Source organism: Triturus cristatus, unplaced genomic scaffold (genome assembly GCF_964204655.1).
Source record: "Triturus cristatus unplaced genomic scaffold, aTriCri1.1 SCAFFOLD_189, whole genome shotgun sequence".
NCBI lineage: Eukaryota > Metazoa > Chordata > Amphibia > Caudata > Salamandridae > Triturus > Triturus cristatus.
The window spans coordinates 466,940-491,163 of NW_028187520.1; the positions used below are offsets into that span (position 1 = coordinate 466,940).

The 24,224-nt window shown below is 49.8% G+C and overlaps 1 protein-coding gene across 8 annotated transcripts in view; it reads right to left on the minus strand.

Annotated features, from left to right (window-relative positions):
- The window catches only part of LOC146771114 (stAR-related lipid transfer protein 3-like), a 127,048-nt gene extending 103,331 nt beyond the window's left edge, over positions 1 to 23,717 (minus strand). For 2 of the 8 annotated variants that reach the window (XM_085640339.1, XM_085640332.1), the window contains exon 1: positions 23,580 to 23,717. The gene's annotated coding sequence lies outside the window, so the exon portion shown is untranslated. Of the gene's footprint in view, positions 1 to 18,511; positions 18,534 to 18,696; positions 18,853 to 23,476 lie in introns of those variants that run through there. The other 6 variants (XM_085640336.1, XM_085640338.1, XM_085640337.1 and 3 more) reach the window with 5 other exon arrangements.
- Between the last annotated feature and the right edge of the window lie 507 nt (positions 23,718 to 24,224).

Sequence of the window (24,224 nt, forward strand, 5' to 3'; positions counted from 1 at the left end):
GGTAGACTAACCAGGGCGGAGTCATAAAAAGCAGAGCCAGACAGTCAGCTTTTACTGTTTTTTCTTAGCTCTGCTGCAAACACAAACAAAGGTGACATTAAATCTGTTCCGGCTCAATTGGTCGAAAAGGCTGCATTTAAATAATGCGTATGTGGTAAGACATGCTGCATAGATATTTGTGTACCCAACAAATATCTGGGGATAAAAATATTGGTAAAATAACTCCTGTGGTTAGTGCATTTGCTGGAGAGATCAGTCACAATTTTGAATCATAAAGTAGCATAGCAAAATAATGCGTCTCCTGATAGTTCCCAGCCAGGATAATACACTAACAGGAGGGTTGATGGCCTTTTTTCTTGGGTCTAGCTTGAATTGAAAATGCACATTGCTGCCCCAAATAGAAAGCAGACAGTACGGACGCTGCTGAATATGTCCCAGTGTTTGCAAATTACACCAGGACAAATTCAGCATATTTCAAAGGGTCTGGCAAGATCCCCCTCATTTCCTGCACTGTCAGACCAGCCCTTCTTGCACTGCCAGACAGCCCCGTAGGCCACTCCGACCCAGCCACAAAGAAAAGAATTGGGCCTAACTTTTTTCCAAAGCCTGTATCTGGGGTGCCTCTACCTCCGAGACTTCACTGTAGCCCCTCCTCTCAGGACAAATATTAAAATATGAGGCTGAATTCCACTCTGACACTATGCACTGGTTTGAGCCCATCCAGAGTTTAATTCTTTACTGCCTGGGTTTTATGTTGGGAATAATTTTTCCCCATTCTGGCAACCTGTTCTGAACACAAATACATGGGATAATTCCTATCTGCCCTCAACAGACAGAAAGAGTTCCCATACACAGTACCGACCAATTGGCTGGGGAGAAACCCTACACCCACTCAATGCCTAAATACACAAAGTCTGAAAGGAGGACATTGCCTTGACTCGACACAGACTCCTGCCTTGAGCATACAATGGTCAAAACTTTGCCATGTTTATCTCTGTCCAACTCTCCCCTGTTCAGTTTGCTTTCCAGCATATTTACCCAACACGTATCATGGGGCTGTCTCTTCTCGGCACACACTGGTATGAGAAAGGGTGCTGTCTGCCCTAATCTGTGTAGTTTTTCCACCACTACTTTTCCAAGCCCAGTTCACAATCAGAGTCTTGCCAACGCTTTTATCACGTTGCTGCCCATTCTTGCTAGCCCTTTATTAGGGTGACACAATTTCTGCCAAATTTGAAGTGTACCACTGGATGCAGAGCAGGTTCTCTGTGTAGCGGTGTGGGAATCGACAGAAATTGCAGTTAGCATGAGCTGAAGCCATCCTGGTTGTGGCATCCATTTTGTTAGCCATGTGACTCTTCCGTCTTCACTGTTGCTTGCTTTTCTATTCTGCTTGAGTCATCAATTGTAGTTAACTCCTTCAGCACTGAGCCAGAGCAATGTGTGTGGTCAGAAAGGCCTGTAGCTGCTGGAATGCACCTGCTTTAGAATGTAACTGTCAGGCTATTTCAACTGATGTAAGCAGTTCCGTTTCTCCTCCCACTCTGCTGACTAAGTAATGTTTGCCTGACCATGTTGGTCAATAGCTATTCCTGTGTGCGCCTGTACCTTCTATTTGAGTCTCCATGCTTACTTAGCTACAAAGTGGGTATAAAAGACCCATGGTTTCTTCATTCCATGTGCTACCTCCTACAGTGCCTGAGGGTGCTATATTGATGTAGACCCACTCATGAGTGACTGATAAACTTGTTATTTGATATTTCAGCTTCCGTGTTATCTCTATTTTGTTGGTCTAAGGACCCGTGGACAAGATAAGGGTGACCCCTGCACCGGTGAGCCCCTAAAAAGGCTCATTTCCACAGTTGCTGTAGTTATATGTACAGATATGGTCCAGGTACTGACTACATTTGCCGATTGTGTCTTCAGGCGCTGCTAAAGGTCCAACGATTCAGGGTGGGATTGTGAGGGCACTCCAATTCTACCTCTCAGGCCACCTGGTCTACTTACTGAGACATCACATTAGTACAGCCTACGATTTCCTGTTACACAGAATTTATTCTTTGCCTGCTGTGAAAACATTCCACATTCAGTTCTTTTAAGTAACGAAACAGCAACATAAAGCACTTTATAAAAACTCCTAAATAAGTAAATAAATAAAAACAATTGCAGCATAAGGAGGAATAGTTTTGGTGTTTTAATCTGATAGAATGACTGCCGAAAGGGGCAACAAGGACTAGGAATTGTAGTCTGGTAACATCATAGTTTGGTCCAACCATAAAAGTTACTCACAGTTTGCAAGTAAAGAGCCCCAATCCTAGACTGCGCACCAGTGTCAGGAACAATGCCTCTCTCCCCATCAAGACAGGTCCAACCTTGTACCCCTTTAGAAAAAGATACACCGGTTTGAAGAGCGCTACATCACAATGCAATAACCACGCCCAGCTACGACTCCGTTTGTTTGTGGACTGTAATGCTGCCCTTAGCCCTGTACAGCAAGCACTCCGCTGCCTTCTGGCAAGGTTCACGCCACTCAAATAAAACTCATATGTACAACATGTATAGTGTTCGAATCATTCGTTTTCAACAGGAACTTGAGCACCTGAAATTCGGAAAGCGACTCAAACACACTCTTCTTAACTAGGGCCCGTTTTTAGTTCTTCTTAGCCACAACAGCATCACTTCAGCCCCTAAAATGGGTCTGCCATATAGTATCTTATGGAATTGTAGTTCATCCACCCCTTTATTCATTCCATTGGCCGGGATACACTTCTCAGGTTATGCACCATTAGCATTCCCATAGAATCAGGTAATTATTGATTTTAAAGACCACCACCTCTACAGAGAAAGGCAAACCTGGAATTGAAGATCAATACTGACATTGCTGTTTGGAATGGCCTTGAGCTGCAGAGGTCTTGGAACAGGGTGAGAACTCACTGACGGCATGCAGATTTAGAAGTGATAAAGACCGGTCCTGACCGCTCACAAAGGACGTCTATCAGAAAGACACATTAAGGGGCTGACTGGAGGTAAGGGGGGCTGTCTCCAGTGAGGACAAAGACAACTCAGGCTTTTCACCAACAGCTGGGCTGAGAGTGTTGTCACTAGCTGAGATCAAGCTATGTGACACAGGACCAAGAACATGTTTCCTTGGGTGCCGATACTCAGATGGAGCAGCAGAAAGTTCTTAAAGGTTATTTTTAAGGCATTGTTACCAAGGCCGTAGGAGACACAAAGGGTACTCATGTAGGAAGCCAAATACCGGTCGGTAACGGCCGAAATTCGGTAAATATCCCGTTACCGACCGGTATTTAGGCTTTTGCGATGTAGGGGGCTGATTTCTGGATTTGGTATTTACCGAATCGGAAATTAAGAAATCGGTAAAATACCGATTCGGTAAATACCGAATCCTGAAATCAGATGTAGGGAGCACTTTAAAGAGTGACAATTAGTAATAGAAATTCGTTATTTACCACCAAATACAGGTTGGTGATAAATAACGAATACCTTGCAAAAAGTAATATTTTGCAGATTTAAGAGTGCCATGTGGCAGACATACATGCCCTTAGGGCATGTATGTGCGCCACATGTGCACACATGCAAGATTCAGGGGTGCAACAGGGTGTCAATGTGACACCCTGCCACCCTTGAATATGCTCCCCCCATTACCGAATCGGTATTTACCGATTCGGTAATGAGGCATACCTTCCCATTGATTCCTATGGGCCTCCAGGCCCATAGGAATCAATGGGAAGGTATACCTCATTACCGAATCGGTAAATACCGATTAATAATTACCGAATTTTTCCGATTCGGTAAAATTTACCGAATGATTACCTACATCACATTTACCGATTCATAAATACCGAATCTGTAAAATTCGGTATTTATGAATCAGTAAATGTGATGCTCCCTACATATGGCCCAAAATGTCTGGGGGGAGCACAGACAGCCAAGTGCCTGATTTGGTTCCAAGAGCCAAAGCATGAGTCGAGCCATCAATAGATGTAAATCAGGTAAGAAATGGTACAAAAAACTGTGAGATACTGTAAAATGAAATGCACTTTTCAACATTTTTTCTAAATTAAGTACCTGATTGTCACTCAATTCAGTGATATTTACTGTATGTAAATATATGTAAATATATGTAAGTCAAGAATTCCCCCATGCACTAGCAACCTTGCCATGAGTTTAACAAAATGTGTCCGTTTATGTTGTCTAATTCTATAGCCTATATTGGTCCTAGATGAGAAGGAAGATGATTTTCTATTAAATATATAAGTAAGGTACTGTATAGGATAGATCTTGTATGGAATTACTTCAATGAGCTCTCAAACTGGATAGTTAACAGAAAAATGTGCAGTGAAATACAGCAGTAAGACCTGGATTACATAATTTGATTAAGTGGGGATGCCGGGATTAGGACCCATGATCCCTAGTCTCACACTAAACAATGCAGAGACTTTAGAGTTACAGCCTTCTGTCTTCCACTTAGCGCCAAAGGTCAGTGCTTTGTATTCATGCATGAAAGTGTACCCAAACTTTTTTCTCCAATGCTGATGGTTATGGTTTTAAAAGTGCACTGGAGCATCCTAACCAGACCCGATTGCCAGTACTGTCTCCCTAAAAGTGATGTATGTGAATTGGTAACTCCAATTGGCAAGGAATCTAGCCCCCTTGAAAGTCTCTGGTAAGTAGTACCAGTGGTACCCAGGGCATTTAGAATTAAAGGGTTCACCAGGGCCTGAAGCACTGGCTGTGCCACCCTGTGTGGCCCAAGTCAACAGATGACAGCAGTCCTGCCATTGCAGATTGCAGAAGCTATGCAAACTGCTCCAACTCAACTTTGCTGTCAAAATGAGTAGCATGGTAACAACACTATTTTTAATATATGTCAGTCACCCCTATGGTAGGCCTCTAGAGCCAAAAAGGCAGGGTGCATTATATTAAAGGTCTGGACATATAAGTGCAAGCTTTTTCTTTTTTTTTTTTTGCAAAAACAATTTTTATTGCATAATTCAATTACAATAGCCATCTGCAATGACCAGCATATCATTGGTCTTCTCCTAGTAATATGCTCCATTGCATAGTACAGTGCAGACCACTTCCAACTACCAACGCACTGCCCCCCAACACTCCCCAAATACAAATACTCCCTCCCCCCACCCGCATGTCAGTGTGCCATAGTCGCAGGTACCGGGATAAGTCTGTCTCGTGATTGGCCGTGGGAACGGGCGCGGGCCACTCTCCACCCCCATGATCAGGCGCCAAGCAGCAAGGAGAAGAGAAGCCCTCCCGCCCTCATGTGTGACCCGTCAGCTGCCTCTCCACCGCTACTCTGCTGCATGCTGCTCCTGTGCTTCAAAACCCTCCTCCGCTTCTGTGCCCCACCCCCGGAGGTCTACCACTAGCGCTTCCCATGCATGTGCCATGGCTAATGCCTTTTCATCATTTCCCCGCAGCGCTAGCTGCAGCCTAAGCGTACTCTCGCTACCCGCCCATTTTGTGAAGGTAGTTCTCCACCTCGCAAAGCTGGGGCCAGTTCTCGACTTCCAGTGCAGGGTAATTTCTCTTTTAGCCACCACCAGCCCTAAGTCGCAAAACTGGCTCGTGACTTTCGTGCGCGGTGTGTGGGGAAACCATAGCAGCAGGCAAACTCCCATTTCCACCCCCAATTCCCGCCCCGTTACTTGGGTCAAGCAATCAATGACCTCCCCCCAATAACCGCTGAGGACGCCACAGGACCAAAACATGTGCTTAAAGTCAGCCCCCTCCTCCCCACAGCGAGGGCACTGCGGAGCGGGACCCCCAAAATATTGAAATAATTTAGCTGGCGTCAAATAAGCCCTATGCAAGATAAAGTACTGCACCAATTGAAACCTGGCATTACGTGTGCTCTTCCAGGCCCGTCTCTCTAACCTGGCACTCAAAGGGGCTAGGTGTTCCATCGCCATTCTCTGATAGAGGCATGTAATGGCCTTGACTGTGCCCGCCGCCATGACCACATACTGACAGCCGGCAGCCGTCTGCGGTTCAGAGAGTCCCGTATTCCAGTGCTTTTGTAGGGCTGCCACCAGGGCCGCGTGGAGTAGATAGTCTCCCCTCGGGATCCCAAAGGAATCCTGCAGTCCCTGGAATGGCTGGAGCGCACCATTGAGGTACAGGTCCCCCACCATCTGTATCCCTAGGTCTTCCCACTGAGCCAGCCCCGACCAGTCCCCGCCGTGGGGGAGGGCCGTGCACATACCCAATGGGATCTCCGGGGCGTAGGGGTGAACAGTGCCGACCCTCCGCAAGCTGCGGTTCCAACACAACCGGAGCGTTCGCTCCTCAAGCGTCAGTTGCGACAGCTCGAGTCGCTGCTGGAAGACAATAAAAGAAAGGACATGCCGTGGGATCACCCTGCCCTGCGGGTCCTCGGGACCTCTAAACTCCCTTGCCACCGCCTGCGTTAGCCATTGCAGCTGGGCCGCCAAATAATACCACTCGAAGTCGGGCACAGCAAGCCCTCCCTCCGCTCTGGGCCGTCGCAGTGTGGCCAGCGCCACCCGTCGTCTGCCAGTTCCCCAGATAAAGCCCGTGATCATGGCTGTGAGCCTGCGGAAGAACGACACCGGCACCCAAATAGGGAGCGTACGGAAAAAATACAACAGTCGCGGGAGCGCCTCCATCTTCAGTAGCGCTACCCTCCCAGCTACCGAAAGAGGCAGGGTGCTCCAGAATCCAATACTGCCCGCTAGACCTCTAATCGCCCTCCCTACATTCCCCTCCAACAGATCTTGCTGGGTGCGGTAGATATGCACTCCCAGGTACGGCAGACAGCGAGCTTCACAGCGGATAGCCCCTAGGGCGGGGGGGGTCTCCTCCCACTGTGTAACGGGGTATACACAAGTCTTGCCCCAGTTGACCTTCAAGCCCGACAAGTGTCCGAAGTCCCTCAGTAGCGCCTTGGCACCCTGTAAGGCCCCCTCCGCGTCAGCCAGGAAAAGCAGTAGATCATCGGCATAGAGGGAAATATAATGGGTTTCCCCCCGCAGTAACAGCCCAGCGTATGCGCGTCCCAGTCGGGCATGGGCCGCCAGGGGCTCAACCGCCAGGGCGAACAGCAAAGGTGATAACGAGCAACCCTGCCTCGTTCCCCTTCTCACTGGGTAGGAGGCCGATATCGTGGTCCCCGTTCGCACCCTGGCCACCGAGTTAGCGTAAAGAAACCTCGTCCAGCGCACGAACCCATCCCCCAAGCCGAACTCCTGCAAGACCCTAAACAGGTAAGGCCACTCCACGCTATCGAAGGCTTTCTCCATGTCAACTGACAGCGTCAGAGCGGCCGGGTAATCTAGACAATCCACTTCCATAACCCGCAATAGTCTCCGGATACACGTCGACGTGTTCCGTCGGGGGATGAACCCAGCCTGATCAGGGTGTATCAAGGAGGGCATATGCGCCAACAATCGCGTGGCCAAGATTTTGCTCAGGATCTTATAGTCCACGGTGAGCATGGAGAGTGGACGATACGCTGTCCTGGCACTCGGGTCCCCTCCCTTCTTCAGGAGCGGTATAATCAGCGCCTCACGTGTTGAGGCAGGCAACTGACCCTCCTTCCAGGCCTCCCGGTAGACCGACTGTAACTGTGGGGCAAGTAGGTCCGTATAGGCCGCATAAAACTCCACAGGGAGCCCATCTGTGCCCGGGGTTTTCTTGTGCGCCATGTGTTTGATCGCCATACGAATCTCGCCTAGTGAGAGATCCCCCCCCAGCACCTCCTTGAGAGTGGGGTCCAGTTTTGGTAAGTGGGTCGTCGTCAGAAAGTCCTCCAGTTCCCCAGGAGCGTCTTGTATGGTATTAGTATAAAGGGCGGCATAATATGCCAAGAACTGACCATTAATCTCCCTCTGAGAGTGCACTGTCACTCCCTCCCCGGTGGTCAGCGAAAGTATGGGAGAGCCGCGCACATTCGGATTCGCCAACCAGGCCAAAAGCGACCCGACTTTGTCCCTCTCTGCATGCGCCCTGGCGAGGTATGCCTTATAGTCAAAACAGCGGAGCCGCTCTACCTGCACTGCCACCTGTTCTCGCGCCACAACCACCTCATCTTGGGATTGCTCCCCCAAGTGCTGTGCTCTCTCCGTGGCGTGCAGCGCAGCCTCCGCCTTCTCTATGTCTCCTAATAACGTTTTCCGGACCCCGGCCGTGGAGGAGACACATATCCATCTGATGACCGCCTTGAACGAGTCCCATTCCCACGCCCTCATGGACGCTGTCCCCGAGTTCTCTGTAAAATAATTTGTGATGCCATCCTGGACTTCCGCATGGAAGACCGAGTCCTCCAGCATCCGCGGGTTCAGGCGCCAGGTGGGTATCGTCTGACGCTGCCTACTCCAGTGCACTATAACCAGACATGGGTTGTGGTCCGATATGGTTCTCGCCAAGTATTCGCTATGGCGAGTCAGAGCCTGTATGCCCGGAGAGCATAATATGCCATCCAGACGCACATGCAGCTCATGCGGGGCAGAATAGAAAGAATAGTCCCTCTCCAGTGGGTGGTGCTCCCTCCATGTGTCCACCAACCCCCACGCAGTCTGCCAGTCCCGCCTACTTCTGGCCATCCGGTGTATTGCAGATTGAGTCAGGGGCGGGTGAGAACGATCTAAGTGGACATCAGTGATGGAATTAAAGTCACCCCCAAGTATGGTCGGCCCCTTTAAATACTCCGCTAAGGCGCCTGAAACACGCGTAAAGAAGGCCGCTTGCTCTATATTTGGGGCATAAAGGCTGCATAACGTCACGTCTCTCCCATCCAGCCGGCCCTGCACTGCCACAAACCGTCCCTCCGGGTCCACCTGCGAGGCGAGGGGCTGAAAAGGAAGACCCGCTCTAACCCAGATAAGGGTGCCCCTTGCAAATTTGGAATAGGTGGTGTAAAACAACTGACCCCGCCAGCGCCTGTGGAGTGCCCGCCCCTCCACCCGGTCCAAATGGGTCTCCTGCAGAAAAGCCACCTGCACTCCTCTGCGCACTAAATAATCGTGCACTTTGCAACGTTTCGTCATGGAGGTGAGCCCCCTCACATTCCAGGTTATACACTTCAACTCAGGGGGGGAAGCCATCACACCGTGCAATACGTACTATCCAACCACTCCCCACCCTAGGCACACTGACATCACCCCAACCCTTCTCAATTCCCCAACAACCCCCAATCCCTCCCGCCCCCAGAACAGGTTCCCAACCGTAGTTACCCATCCAAATACAATACAATTAACCAACTTCTCTGATAGCCACCAGAGCCTCACAACTAGTGCGAGTAAGAGGAGGTAGGCCTGGGCCGAACGGGTGCAGAAAGTGTTCCCAACAGAAGTCCTAGCCCAGTCTCCACAGCGCCTCCCCAGACCTATCCCGCCCCCGGTGCCCCCGCCCTAGCCCACCCCCGACCCCGCAATCAAGGAGAGTCTGGCCGTCCCCCAAAGAACCACGGCAGTCCCATCCCCAGCGCAGAGTCAACAGTGCAGCAGATTGCACCTCCAGCCCCCTGCTAGCCTCCTTACTGTCAGCGGCACTTCAGGAACAGTTCAAGTGTCCAGTATGCCGTCCGCTGTCCCAGGTGTGACATGTGGCAGCTCTGTCACCTCGTCCTCTTCCTCTGCCTCATCACTGCGTTGAGTGTCAGACCCCTTGTGGGAGCCCGGCTCCCCAGCAGGGGCGATTACAAGTGCGCCGGAGATGGCAGATACCGCCTGCAATGCCGCTTTCCGCTCCAGCTCCGTCTGTGACGCCAGGGGGGAGCCCCTTCCAGTCAGCCGAGTCCTGGCACGCCGGCTTCGGCGAGGTTTCGGCGAAGCCCTCCGTGATTCCCGTCCAGCGGAGTGTGCCCCTGTCCCGGTTCTGTGCAGCTCCAACCAGCCCCACGCGGCGGCAGGGTCGTTGAAAAAGAATGTCTTGCCGCCCAGTATGATCCGCAGACGCGCAGGAAACAGCGCATATTGAATACCTTCGTCCCTGAGTGCCTTTTTGATCGCCAGGAACGATGACCGATGTCGCTGGACCTCGAAGGGGTAGTCTGGGTAGATAGAGTCCGGCGCGTTTTCCACCCGGTAGGGACCCTGATTCCTGGCCTTCTGGAGTATAATGTCCCGGTCTTTGAAGTGCAGTAGACGCGCAACCACCGGACGCGGTGGTCTCCCCGGGTCCATGGGGCGGGCCGGGACCCTGTGCGCCCGCTCCAGCGTGTAGAACGGCGTTAGCCCCTCTGGCGCAACCACTTCTCGCAGCCAAGTCTCTAGGTAGGCAAGCATGTCGGTCCCTTCGATTTTTTCGGGCAGCCCCACCACCCGTATGTTATTGCGGCGATTACGTTCCTCCGCATCCTCAGCCCTCTTCTCCAATAGCTGCACTCTCCGTTTCAGATCATCCACGGCAGCCTCCGAGGCTTTCTGGGCTGGTGCCAGCTGTTCCAGCGTGACCTCCGTCTGCTTGACTCGGTCGGCCAGCTTCCGGTGATCCCCCCGCAGCAACCCCAGGTCCGTGGAGACTTGCGCTATGTCGTTCTGCAGCGCAATCCTCGTGTCCGAGATGGCTTGTAGGATCTGGTCCATCTGTTTTTGCTGTAGGCCCCCGACGGGTCCCCCGTCTCGTCGCCATCGCACTCGCCAGGCGTGTCCCTGGTCGCAGCAGCGGCGCCTTGCCTCGGGCGTGTCTTTCCCATCGCTCCGCTCGGGGGCGGCTCGTCCGGAGCTCCGCTACCCCAACCTCCTGTTGCTTGCGCTACGCCGGATAGGGCCTCTACTCCGCGGCGGCCTGCGGGCAGCAGCACTTCGAACCCGCTCCGTGGCACGGTTGAGCTCGCCGCCGGCCCGAGTGGCCCGTTCAGCCGCCAGGAGACCCCCACCGATCCAGCACAGGGGGCAGGGGGGGGCCAGTCCACCCTCCGCACCTCACACAGGCAGGTTCGCCAGTCCGCCCTAGCCACAGGTCCACAGCTCTCCAGGAGGGCGCCACCGCCACCACCCCGGGCCGGCCACCAGACTGGTCGTTTCTGTTCCGCACCGGGCGTCACCACGCAGCTCCCGCCGCTCTGGCCCAGCCGTTCCACCAACCAGTGCCCTGCAGTGGGGCCGCACTCTTCGTCCCTCGGTCCGGGGGCCGTCCACGACCACAGGGTCCGCCGCAAGGGCTCCGGGGCTGCTTACTAATCTGCAGTCCCGGCGCCCACACTCCGCCGTCTTGCCTCAGGTGCCACCACCGCAGCGTCGCCTACGGGCCTCCGACGTTGACCCTGCACTTCCGGTGTTCTCCGCCGGCGATCCCGCACTTCTGGTCGGCGCCTCTGATACGCCGCTCCGATGCTCCGTCTGCGGGTACAGGCCTCCCAAAATGGCCGGCGGCAACCCGCTCCGCCGCTGTTCCTCCGGCGTCAGTCCAGCCGCAGCGGCCCCCGGCCGGCCGCAACACAGTGGAGGGAGTCGGGGGGGCCAGGTCCGGCCCCCGGGATATTCGCAGCAGGTCCGGGGCGTCAATGATCAGGATAACGGCCAGGCTGGGTGCGGAGCTCTCGGCTCACACGCCCATCTCCATCAGCCTCCAAGCCACGCCCTCCATATAAGTGCAAGCTTACATGTTCCTATAGTTGCATCTTTCTATTAAGGGCTACTATAAAAGTGTTCAGGGGGGCATAGCATAAAATAGGCTGCCAACGCCATTATGGTCTCACTGAAATATATATTGTTTGGCATCAGACAACTTGTCTCAAACCCAACATTTTCTAAAGTCAGATTTTATAGGACATGCACCCAGGTGGCTACTTTAGAGGTTGCCTATGTGGTTGCCCCAGCCTTTTCTGTACCCTGGCTGCCAGCCTACAGCTGCTGCGGCCAAGACAGGAATCTAACCGCCTGCCAGAAGGTGTGAACACTCCCAAGAGTCAGAAACTAAGGCCTGTCTGGGAAGGAGGTGACACCTCTATCCCTGACAGGATGGCTAGTGAAGTGACACATAAAGGCTTACACTGCCTCAGATATTCATTCAGGCTGCTTCCCAGGAGGGAACAGCCAACCCCCTGACCAAGAGGTACATTTGCCTCCTGACAAGAAGACAAATTAGGTAGTCAGGAGCTGTACAACCCAAGAAGGCTAGCCATGCCCCAAAGGTGGGCTACCTGGTCTGTACAGCCAAGGAACATTTCTGCCATTTTTAAAAGAGGCAGAATAGTGGTTCTGTGTAGAAAAGGTAGTACACCTGCTCCAGATGTGGTCACCTCAGGGGCGGTTTAGCTGCTGGGGATAGTAGCCCATCGGCTACTTGCACCCACACCTCTAATACCCTTAACTATAGGATTTAAGGGGCACCCGTGGCACCAGAACCTCAGATCCGATTCGACTTGCAACCAAGGACAAAGAGACGAGTCTGCTACTTCAGGACCTGCAGAAAGCAAAGGCGCGATACCCTCACCTGTGGCAACCACTCTGTAACTGCACAACAGCTTAATTAGTACTGCAAGAGAGCTCGGTTACTCAAGCAACAGGAACCCCTCTGGAGCCAAAGTAAACTCAGAACACCCTTGGACTAGAAGCACTAGTCCCTTGCAGCTACAAAACGTGCCCAGAACCAATAAATCACTGGCCATCAGTCCCGTCGAAAAGTAAATCTTCCAGTGAGTTGTGGAAAACGTAGTCCTAACCTCCAGCAAGTAACAGGAGGCTATCGTTTTCCCCCAGACTACAAGATGCCAAAATAATTCCATGTGGAGCATGCCGCTCCTAAGGCCTGTTGGTGGCCAGTCCTCCTACCGCTAACTTTGTTCTATGCTATGTCTTGAGGGAACCCTGCAGCATCTTCAAACCGCCACCTCAGTGGCCCTGTTGAGCGTTTGCATCCGTTTGTCCCCCGCACCGCCTAAGCGGTAATACCAGTTCCCCCGTGGCACCTGCTTCATCACCAGGGACAGCCAGAACAACTTTGCACCTGGGCCCTCCGAACCAGGTAAAATCGAAATGAATGTAGTGGCCTGGTCCTGGGACACACATCACCTTACCCACTAGTGGTTTCCACTAGACTCGACCGGTAAGTGACTGATTGTCACTAGTGTTTATCTCCACTGACCACCATGTTAAAGTTTTGCAGTACTGAATTATTTTTCATTCTAAACTACATAACTCCAGTTATACTGACCAGATTGTGTTTGTTTAGGTCTAAATTTATATAAATATCTACTTTATGTTTATAAATTGGTGTAGGATTTATTTTTAGTCATGTCAATTATTTATCGTCCGTGTTGGTACTCTGAAATGCTTAACACCGGTTTCTTTAGTAAAGCCTAACTGCTCTGTGCCACAGTACCAGTACTGAGCTAGGGATTTATTAGTGGGAATCCAAAGAACCTATTTTGGGTTTTGAGAGAGTATTCCATAGTGAAATCTAACCAGCCTGCACAGAGGTGTAGCAGAGCAGCCAGACTGGCTGACTCCGGAGTGCGGGGCTCACGGTTCGATCCCCAGCGACAGCTCAGCATCATGTGAGCCTGGGCAATAGGTCACTTAATCTCCCCAATGGCCCCCAGAGCCTTGAAACCCACATGGGTGATATGTTCGTACTTTATTATTATTATTATTATTAAATTTTATAGAGCGCGTAGTCACCCGTGAGTATCCCAGCGCTAAGATCAGTACACCTGGGGGTAGTGGGGGCAAGGGGGGAAGGTTAGGAGTTAAGGGAAGAGGTGAGTTTTCAGTCGCTTTCTGAAACGCAGATAGTTAGGTTCTGTTCTCAGGTCGCGGGGCAAGGCGTTCCAGAGGCATGCGGTATGAACCGAGAAGCGTCTTCCACCAGTGCGTGCCTTCTTGACTCTGGGAGTGATGATGAGGTGTTCCTGATCGGATCGAAGGGATCTTGGGGCTTTATAAGGATTGATAAATTTTCCTAGGATCGGGAGACCTTTGTTTTGCAACAGTCTGTGAGCCAGGCAGCGGGCTTTGAACTTCACTCGTTCTCTAACCGGGAGCCAATGGAGGAGCTTCAGAACTGGTTTGGCCGAGGCTCTGGCAGGAGTGTTGGTGAGGATCCGGGCAGCCGCATTTTGGATCCTCTGTAGCCTGTTCAGGGTTGCCTCAGGAGCGCCCAGATAGATGGAATTACTGTAGTCGATCCTGGATAATATTAGGCCTTGGATCAGCAGTTTTTTTGCGGTAGGAGGAAGTAAGGGCAAGATCTTTCGGATTGATTTGAGAAGCCCGAAGCAAGTCCCGGCTACTTTTTTTGCCTGTGTTGCAAACGATAGATCTTTTTCGAGCCAAACGCCCAGGCTCTTAACCTCGGGTTTCGGGTCAGGAGGCGGGCCTAAACAGGGTGGCCAGATGTTCTGTGACAGGGAGAGTCCCTTCTGATCCAGGAGGAGAATGTCAGTCTTTGAACCGTTGAGTTTCAGATAGGACCGGTTCATCCATCCTTGTATCTGCGTAAGACAGTTGTAAAGGTCCGCAGGTTGTTGGCTTGGGTGAGATAGGGATACCACTAGTTGAGTGTCGTCGGCGTAGCTGACGATACTCACTCCGAACGGGATGACAACCTCCTCCAATGGGGACATGTAGATATTAAACAATGTGGGACTCAGGGAGGAGCCCTGAGGTACACCACATTGGAGGGGAATTTCGGAGGAGCGGGTGTTGTTCTCCCAGATCTGAAAGGACCGATGACCCAGAAAGGACGATAGCCAGTGTAGTGCTTTTCCTTCTACACCGACACTCCTGAGTCGGTGGATAAGGAGTTGGTGATTGACGGTGTCGAAGGCCGCACTGAGGTCGAGGAGGATCACTGCCACTGATCCTCCAGCGTCAAGAAGTGCTCTGGCCTCCTCCACCGCCGCAAGGAGGGCGATGTCGGTGCCCTGCCCTGGGCGGAATCCCGTCTGCGAGCTTTTCAGCCGATCATTAGTTTCCAGAAATTGTGAAAGTTTTCTGTTCACCAGCTTTTCGGCGACCTTACTAGTTCCTGGGAGGAGGGAAATTGGTCTGTAATTGGCCAAATCCGCAGGGTCAAGGGAAGGTTTTTTCAATAACGCCTTGACAACTGCCGCCTTCCAGCTAGAGGGGACGACTCCCTGTTGCAGCGAAGCGTTGATAAGCTGGGTAAGGGGGGGGATGATCGTGGGTGCTACTCTCTTGAGGATACGTAATGGTGCGGGGTCCATGGGGGAACCGCTTTTGATGTTATTAAGCGTGCTTTCGACCTCCTCGGCAGTCACTTGTCCCCAAGAGGTGAGACAGGGTGAAATAGGAGTGTTATTGATCTCTTTTTCCTCGCTCGAGTTAGTGGTTGGAATTGAGTCGAGGATTTTCTGGATCTTATCCTTGAAGAAGTTAGCTAGTTTATGGCATTTTTCCTCGTCTGCCTTGGGGTCTGGTGGATTTCTGGGTCCGGGGTCAGGGACTTTAAGGACTTGTTTTAGAATAGTAAAAGATTCCTTGCTTGAGCACGCGGAATTTCCTATTCTTTCTTGGAAGAATAGACTTTTGGTCTTTCGAAGGGTAATTTTATAAGTTTGTAGTGCGGTGTGGTACGCGTCCTTTTTTTCCTTAGACTTATCCTTCCTCCAGGAACGTTCCGTTTTCTTACATTCCTGTCGTAGGGACTTAAGCTCCGTAGTATACCAGGGAGCGGGGGTCACCCGTTTGGTATGTTTAAGAGTAGTAGTTTTGGGGAGAAGTTGATCCAATGAAGATGTGACCCAGAAATTAAACTGTTCATCGGCAATGACAGGATCGGCGGAGAGAGTGGGTCTGGAATTTGAAAGGGTAGTGGCCCATTCCTCTGGAACAAGCTTGTGCCAGCGACGATCGGTGACCCGAGTTTTGGAAGGTTGGGAGGGGGCTATGAATAGATGACAGGAGATAGGGATTAGGAAATGATCTGTCCATGGAAGAGGAAGGGGGGAACCAGTAGTAATGTCCGCGATATTAGTCAGGACGGGGTCCTGGAGATGTCCCTTGTCGTGGGTGGGTCCATTATTGACCAGCCGAATGTTAAATGACCTCAGGTCATGCAAGAGGTCCAGTGCTATGGAATCTGTGGGGTCTGTGAGGTGGAGATTGAGGTCGCCCACTAAGAGGAAGTTAGAGGCGGAAGAAGCTAGTTGTGCCACCGTTTCGGTGAAAGCGTTAATGAATTTCCCGGGTGTGATGAGGGTGGTTAAAGCCTCGCCCTGCACGGGAGCAGAAGCGGTGTCTGACCGGAGCTTCTGCGCCGTTTGCGCGAGCCGGGCTGCTAATACTTACACTGCGCCATGTGGCTGCCGTGTGACAAGCGCTGTCACAAGGCACGCTCCTCCGCTCTACTGGCGTAGAAGCCGGATTGACAGAGGTAGGCAGGTATGTGGAAGCTCGTCTGCAACTGAATGACACCGAGAATTAGTAGCACTATATAGAACAGGGCATCCTCTGATTTTAGCGCTTTATTTAATGTTCGGACTTTACAACTATTGTCTAGCTTCGGAAACAGGATCGTTTTAACAACTTCTTTATAATTATCCTAATGTCTATTGTAGGGCCAGGGTATAGGGATGTACGCATTCGTTTTGAGACCTACATGCTTCAGTGCATTCTGACACAATCTAGACGAGAGTGCGCGGCCTTGCGCGGAAACAAGCAATCACGCCTTGTTGTGGGCACTGAAAGCAGGGCTGGAAACGGCGATACATGTAGCAGGACTGCAGAGAGCGTGGCACCCACAACTCGACCGCACTCGAAAGAAGTGGGGAAACTGCAATAAAGGCAACACCGCACGGCTTCATTAGCACCTTCAAACCAAGGGAGCAGAGAGCAGGGGGAGAGGACAAGCACACCACTGCCATTCTCCGAGGCGAAGCAGAAATGCCTCGGAGAAACGCAGCGGCGGTTTCAGATTCGGGTGCGTGTTTTTCTTTTCTCTCCTCTTGCCATTGGCTGGAGGAGAGAAAAACACGCCTAAAAAAGGGCGTGGCTAAAAAGTGGAAAGAAGAGCACGGAACACGCCCCCGAATCTGAAAAAGACGGAGCCTATTTGGAGGGACGGCTCTCTCCTCCAATGGCTGCCCTCCGTTTAGGAAGCCAGCCAATGGAGGAGAAGCAAAAAGAGAGGCGGGCTAAATGGCCACTCTAAGAATCATTAAATCTCCGGACTTCCGGTTCTGCCTTCGGCAGACCGGACGGTCCCTCGACCTAAAAAGGTAAGAAAGATAATCCCAAATTCCCTCAAGTCATTTTAGAGTACGGCATGGACACCGGACAAAAAGCATTTATCAAATAGGCTTGGAAAAATATACATGGGAGGGGAATGGAAGGTGTAGAGTTCATATTATTTGAAGGTGAATCTGGAGCGCTTATAGTACAGAACAATGAATAGCTTTGGAGGCTATTTCCTGACTCTACTAAGGGCACCATAAGGCTTTCAAGATCAGGTGTCATTACATGGGGAGATCAGTGAGAGCCACGTCAAAGGAGGTACTGAAGGGGGTTCAGGAGAGCAGCCGGACAACAAATTGTCGGAAACATGTTTTGTCTTCCTATGTAAAAGTAGTGTTTAGTAACTTCATACATAATCCTGAATGTAGAAACAATTTAATCAACTATGGAGGTTGTTTTATTCTCGTTTCCAGCTTCCTGTTAAGCTGAATATGGTTGCTAATTATCTTTTATCTTTTACTGTACTTCTTTGATGTTTTGTATTATACACAAGTTGGACTTTAAGCTTCCCGACGTGTGTGTGGGTTTTGTTTTAACAGAAAGTTGTCAAAATTGTAACATTGGTTCAAAATGGGTGTTAAAGGAGGGACATAATGAAGAAAAGTGAGAGAGGGGTGTGTCTGTAGTAAGGATGGGTAAGGCCGCCAGATTAGTCCATGTGACCGGAACACTATATTTCCCAACTTAATATGTATCTAAGTCTCTTGCTGTGTCTCTTCTTCCACGGTGTGTCCAGTATGCTGTGACTGTGTTGGTCTGCAGTGTGTTCAGTGTGGTCTTGTTACTCTGACCACATCCACCGACATTAAACATGTCTCCACTTCAAGTGCCTTCAGATGGTTGGTGGAAGCAGGTCACACCCAGCACAACCCCACTATATGATTATATTTGAAGTGAAACAGTGAAGCTGAGGAGTAAAACCCCTGCAGGTCTATTGGACTGATTGGCCTGCGTGTGGAGCGGTGCAGCGTGTGGTTCACTCCAGAGGTGGCATTCTTACATTTTGAAAGAGAGGGCTGCCTACTACTCATATATTCTGAACTAGAATCTTCTGCCGTCATGCAGTAGTGACCATGGTATGCAGGGGCATTATTTACGGATCTCCTGGACTATTCTTTCTGCCAATAACATCACAGTGAGTTAAAACACAAGCACATTATGGTAAAAATTATTATCTTAGCAGGATTCGTTGTTATCATGCTAGGAGCTAACCCGACCACATGCCGGGCCAATTGTATCAAGGATAAATGACATTTAGGCTACCAGACTGCTACACATGCCTGCAGCTGATTTTGAAAGATTGAGCTTACCTATCAACCCACAGATCAACCGGAGGTGCCACAGACATTTCCAGAAGGGGCAGTAATGCCAGTCCGCCCGCACCATCAGCAGTAAACCTTGGCATTACAACCAGGAACACTGCAGCTGATTAGCAATGCAGAAACATGGATGCCATATAAGAAAAGTTCATTGTTCTCCAATGTTCAAGGCTTACCGCGATTGTGCAAGCAGACTTATGTGTGCATATCAGGGGCAAGGTCAGATCCTCGTAGTGGGCGTGGCAAACGCTTGTGAGTAGGGCTTTAATTTGTGTGATGGTCCCAGTGAGTGCTGGAAGCAGTCGGCACCTCAAAACAACACCATGGAAAGACTGAGTTGGGGAGAAAACAAACAGGAAATCATTCTCAGCTAGGCATTGTTGCTTTTCCCTCTGGAGCTCGTCTTGTTATGGAGCTCTGACTGTACATTTGTAGGAGCAAAATGTCAATAGCTCAAAATCTCGTAACTTATATTAAGAGCAGTCGGTCACACATAAGTTAAGATTCTTAAGTACAACAAAACTACTTACAAGAAAAACAAGCACTAAACTGACATGAAAGCGTGCCTGTGCTACTAAACAGATGTGAAACCAAAAGCCAATCAACTTAAATGGAAGCGGGCGCCGTGCTCGCGCTATACACATCAAAGCATGTAAGTGAGCATGCTGGGCTGCAAAAATCCTAAATAAAAGTTCCCCTCGGACACAATTAAAACACAAAAGCAGACAAAAACTGTGGTTAGGCGGTGCTGCTTCTGGAAAAAACTGAAGTGACTTATTGCATCCACAGCCAACCATAAGCCTGCTAAGAAGAGCAATGCCACAGTTAACAAATGGCAAGCGGCAGGAGAAATTACCCGGGAGTTTCACCCCGATACAGATTACTTGACGTCTCGGAGAGACAGCACATGCATGCTGCCTAGGCGAGACCTAATGATACAACCTATTTTGAACATGGATTGCTGCTCCACTAGAAGCCAGTAAAGTTCCTTCATCAGAGGTTTATAATGGTAGCGCCTAGGTTGTGGATAAATGATCCTGGCAGATACCTCAATGGCCTCAATTAATTTACAAAGAGGTCTTGTGGCCCCCACAGAGTTACCTCCTCTGGTTACAGTACTACATATGCTGCATGGCTTCAGAAGAACTTGATTGGTTTCATTCATGCCAACCCTCTCAAATCAGGTGGGAGACTAACAATTTTAAGTCTAGTCTCCCGCCTCCCGATTCCTGCATGCAAAAACCCGATTCCTCTGCGAGCTTCTGACGGCAGGCACTGGTCTTGAAAAACTCAGATTATACACGGACAGTAACATGCTCTTGCAGGCAAGTGCACCACATTCTTGTCACGCTCTCTCTGCCTGCCATAGCGCTTTCTCGGTGGTCTTGACAGGTAAGGAAAAAACATATATTTGCATTTCTCACATCCAATCCGGCAGCAGCACACTTGCAAGTCCCATACATGCCAATGACCCTATGCAGACTGCAATACAAGTTCTACCACCTTCCTCTTCTAAAATGTTGCAATGTATGCTGTTTGCAACAGTTTGTTCTGCAGCGGTAGTACCAACAGAGTTGTTTTTTTAGGCTTAGAGAATCATGCATTGAAAAAAAATGAAATTGCATCATTTTCTTTGCAAGGTTTCGAGGATTGCAGAACAGTTGGTGCATGTAAACATGCACAGGATTTTGTTTTTTCACTCGCTCAAATGAAGCACGGGGCGTCTTTTCAGATTTGAATTCAACGGACTGAAAAACAATACTCCAAATCAGTTCATCAATGTGTTCGTACGGTACAAAAGCAGAAACTCCATGGAATCCGTGCTCATGCAAATCGGATTCAATCACTGGAGCGGCTCGCTTTTGCATACACTTTGCAGGCACGTTTTTAGGTCTCGCTGAGCCCAGCACATGCGCTGGCTCGGAGAGACATTTTGGAGGTGAGTTTTCAAAGTGCTGCTGGCTGGCCTAGCGCTTGCGTTCACACGCGAACGGCTAGCCTTCAGCAGCACTTTGAAAACTCGTGCTTTAGTGCGTCATCGCGATCACTTTGGCTTTTAGAGCGATCGCAATGACTTTCGCTTTTACGGCCGCGCGGCATTACTTTTACTGCCGCGCGGCCAATGCTTGTTGTCTTTGGTATTCAGCCGTCCTGCGCCATTTCTTGCCTGATCCCTGACGCTCTCTCTGCCAGGAACAGGCGCATGCCTGCACAGAGATCTTAAACCAGCCCCCGGCGTGCAGAGGTACCGCGGGTATGTAGCTCTTCTGACAGGGGCCAGGCCACCATCAATGCGCAGGGCTCACACGCACGCTCAAGTACATCGAAGAAACAGTCTTTCACAGCCTGTCACACTGCTCGCTCCATAAACAACGTGGCGCCCAGTGCACAGGGCAGGAGACAGCAAAGGCTCTGCTTGGAATGATTCATGTGAGTCCCGAGCACTGGTGGGGTCACTTGGGCATCAGATAGATGGGTGTTGCTCAAAGCTGTCACCCCACACCGCAGCAAAAATTCAATGTACAGCCTCAGAAAACAAAGTGCTCAGCAATGAATAACTGCCCATGATGGGATGCCCCCTCGCAGTGACTGTACAGCCAACGAGCTTTACTTGTGACAACCTTAGAATACATCGCCTTCAGGGCAGCACTGGCAGCCTGGTATTGGGCTCAGGTTCAAAGCTTCGCAGCCTCCTCAAGCTGCGAGTAACGGGAAACAGTGAATAAAAACTAGAGATATACCGGCTCGTGCCAGCGGAGTAAGGACCAGGGGCCGCATTACAATAAGTGCCCCTGGAGCGGGCCTCCGTTTTACAAATACCCGAGCAAGATATTTTGTAATTCTCACGAAATGCTGTTCGTCCCAAGTGAGCTTAGGCAGTGCATGCACTTGCCAAGTTTGATTTTAACATGTGGGATTCTAGATTTTTTTTTTTAATTGCTTGGGCAGCTGACCTGAGAGGCGTGCGAGGCTACTGCTCCCCCAGCCCTCCCAATCCCAACTCTCTCCCCCACCACTCAATTCAGCAGCGCATCACTCCTCTGCAGAAACCCAGCACCGCACCTACACACCGACCAGCGCATGCCCAAAGCACCGAGCAAGATATTTTGTAATTCTCACGAAATGCTGTTCACCCCAGTACACTCCACTTAATTTTAGTAGGAGGAAAAACCGTGCGACAACCCCTGCAAAAAGCAGCAGAAAGTTGACGAAATGCGACACTTTTTCCTCCTCCCCCACGTGAGCATTACCACCTAGAATAGCTGAAGAGCCAACTCCCCCATTGTATCAGGGCCCTACATGCTGTCAGTGTGCATTTCAGCATCACGGGACTGCATTATTGTCCCATCTGCCTTCACCTTATCGCTCATGGGTTGTGCAGCATCCATGGTATTTTAAAAACGCGCTGTAGCGTACTTTAATATGCCTCTCTACAGTTTCTCATCTATCTTTCCAGTCTTTTTATTTCATTTGTCACTGTTTTTTACCTCTCCAATCTATCTCCCTTCACTGGCTCCTCACCCGCCCCTTCACCCTTCCGCTCTCTCACTCCCACTCTCTCCTTTCGAGGTTTCCTGTCTGCACCCAAATGCCAGAAGAGCTATGCCATATTTGTAGGAAAGGTGTGTTTTTCTTCAGCTGGGGAGAAACAAGGCCTTCTGTGTCTCTATTGATCATAATAAATGAACCACACTTGCGTAACAGGCATAAACCTTGTACTAGTTCAGCGGCCCACAGCTTGTTTCAAAGCAGGTAATGTTTATAAAGAACTAAACTCAATGTCCACAGGTCTGTTTTTAAGAAACCATGAAAATGCAGCCAACTCTTTCTGCTCTTTTACTTTGCTTAATACAACCCATGTTGACCTTCAAGCTGTGTAAGGGAGTCTGGAGAAGTACGGAATAGGTAAATGTTGTAGAATGCCAAAATGAGGCGCCACAGTGAACTACTTTTACAACGTTTTTATACTATCATTTCTTTGACGTTTTGTTGTTTTCTGCATGTTGGTAGTGTTTGTTTACACAGTAGTGAATAACTTACTTCACTCATGTGTTTAGGTACCACTAATGCGATACTTTTACCCACACTAAAATTATTTTTGCGGGTCATGTCTGTGTAAGAGCTTGTGATGATTTTTAAAGTGTCAGTTTATAAACCACTTTCATGTATATGCAACATACGATTTCCATCAGCATTACAAAACCGAACAAACACAATGCTCATAGACCATGTCACCTATGAGACGCCAGTCAGTGTTGGTTCTTAGTCAGAAGACTTGCATTATAAGATTTGATTTTTTTTTGTTAGTTACCTTGCAATTAGCAGATAGATGCCCACGCATGCAAAGTGTGCTTGGTTAAAAGTCCAACTAATTGGTTCAAGTATAGGACCTCAAGATTGGCCAGTCTCAGAGGCACATATTTCCCTCATTCTTTTTGTTGGCTTTTCAGTGCAGAATATCTGCATATGGGTGGGGAAAGCAGAACTTCCAATACCAGGCTACCAGGAAGTACAAAACAGAATTTGAGACAAATGGACTAACACGTAGGCCAAATGTTTGTATGAAGTAAAAAAAAGCATTGACATAGCCAATAGGTCTCGCATTTGGGACCTTATAAGTGTTTAGTTATCCAGCACAATATCCTTGGTGCAACAACATCAACTGTTGCATGGCTAAACACTTATAAGGTCCCAAAGGCGAGACCTATTGGCTATGCCAATGCTTGTTAATTCCTTCAGTCTAGTCTGCAAAGGTGCAGAAAAGAACCAACGAATGATAGGGAGCTGCATTCTTTGAGTCGGAGAAGGAACAATAGCCTACAAAAACCACCGCTCTCCTACGAAAACAGATTCCCAAAGAGTTACTGAGCACGTACACATAAACAATTCCAGTAGTTTCATATATTATGTCCCATAAAACTAGACTGTCCTTCAATTATTATTTTTAAGTGTTACCTTTGTTGACAATAAGAAATCCCATCGTGGGATAACAAATATTTGGCTAAAACTGAAAAGCGTCGGCATCCTGCCAGATCCAGTCTCAAACTCCACACTTTACCTGCCACCCGCAGGTCATCTTCAGAATATCCGTGTGTGATTCTGCATCGCTTCCGGGTCTGCAGGGTCAGCGAATGGGAGAGCTCATTTCTTGTGACTGACAGGGAGTTGGAAACGTAACGTTCGCTCCGGAAGAAATAATACCGGAAGTTATCGCCCCAGTGCTTGATCCCTGCGAACATTACAGTGAATCCATGAATAATGACTAGAGGACAGCCAACCAATGAGAACGAGTGTGCATCGGTCTCCTCTCCGGTCCTCTCCATGGCTGTGTTCAATGTGAGATGAAAGATATCGAGGACAGACATTGGACGTTGCCCTGGTCCAATGAGCAGAAGAGTTTGGCAGTTTACTTTCTGGCTATGAACGGTTCCTTCATTTTTTTTGCAGTTTTATATAGCGCGAACTCGACCCGAAGGCATCAGAGCGCTTTACACAGGCACCTGTTACGTCACAGAAGGACACCGTCCTTTTTGGTAGGCAGGTGGGGAAGGGGGGAACAAGTGATTTACCCAGAGTCACAGGAAGCTGAGCTCACACCAATGGTATTTTTGTCCCGTGACGCACCGGCAGCGTAAGGGGCTTGTCCAATCTTTGGTCAACATCGCAGGCGTTTCAGGAAGTACGGATGATAGGAGGCTTGCTA